The sequence below is a fragment of the Morus notabilis genome, unplaced genomic scaffold, assembly GCF_000414095.1.
Source record: "Morus notabilis unplaced genomic scaffold, ASM41409v2 Scaffold5104, whole genome shotgun sequence".
In the NCBI taxonomy this organism is placed as follows: domain Eukaryota; kingdom Viridiplantae; phylum Streptophyta; class Magnoliopsida; order Rosales; family Moraceae; genus Morus; species Morus notabilis.
Window position 1 is genome coordinate 15,655 of NW_010367654.1, and position 1,038 is coordinate 16,692.

A 1,038-nucleotide genomic window follows, 5' to 3' on the forward strand; every position below is an offset into this window, starting at 1 on the left:
ACTAGCGTGACTGCCTTGTTGTCCCCCGGGGCCTAGGGGAGACTGCATCAGACGATTTGGGCAATTCCGTTTGAGATGTCCGGTCTGTCCACAGGTATAGCAGGCGTAAGGCTAAAAACGCCCGCTACCTGAGGAGCTACTACTGCCACTGCTGCCACTGGTCTGCGGACCTTGTCCCGGTACATTGTCTTTCTTACCCATCTTCCTCGATTTTCCACTCCCACCTGAACCTTTGTATTCCCCATATGTACTGTTCAGCTCTGCCTCTGCTCGCTCTGCTGCATCAACCAACTTAAGAAAATTGTTTGAAGCAGTCGAGGCTATCATCTGCCTCAGTCTAGGCCTCAGGTTTTTCCAGAATTTCTCACACCGCATCATGGGATCAGCAACAGCACTTGGATTGTAACGGGATAGCTCGATAAACCGTGCATGGTACTGCGTCACTGTCATATCACCCTATACCAAATCATCAAATTCCCTGATCATTCTTAGTCGGTGATTCTCAGGAATGAACGATCTCTTGAAGAGGGCCTCAAACTCATCCCAAGAGAGGCTAGGTATATCATAGTCATCTCCTTGGCTCTCTAGCCACTCTTCTGCTTTCCCTTCAAACATGTAGGTCGCAAAGTCGACACAGTACTCTGGTGGGATACCGAGAGTCCGGAGTTTCTTTTTAATACTCTTCAGCCATTGCTCTGCGGCTACCGGATCAGGCTCGCCAAGAAATGTGGGAGGTTTCTGCTTCATGAACCTCTCAAGCAATGTCAGGCGTTGTTGAGCAGGATTTGGATCCTGGGGAGGATTCTGAGCATTTTGGAATGTCTGGAACATAGCAGCAAACTGTTCCATATCAAAGGCTGGGGCAACAGGTGGGGGATTGCGCCTCGGTGGCATGCTTTCAGATTTGACTGTGAAAACTTGACAGAGTTAGTACTGATGATGATCCTCAAACACAAAAGGAGTAAAACTCAATAAAACCGTTTAAAAGTGGTGCTACATTCCCTAGGTTTCCCAACCTAGGCTCTGATACCAAAATCT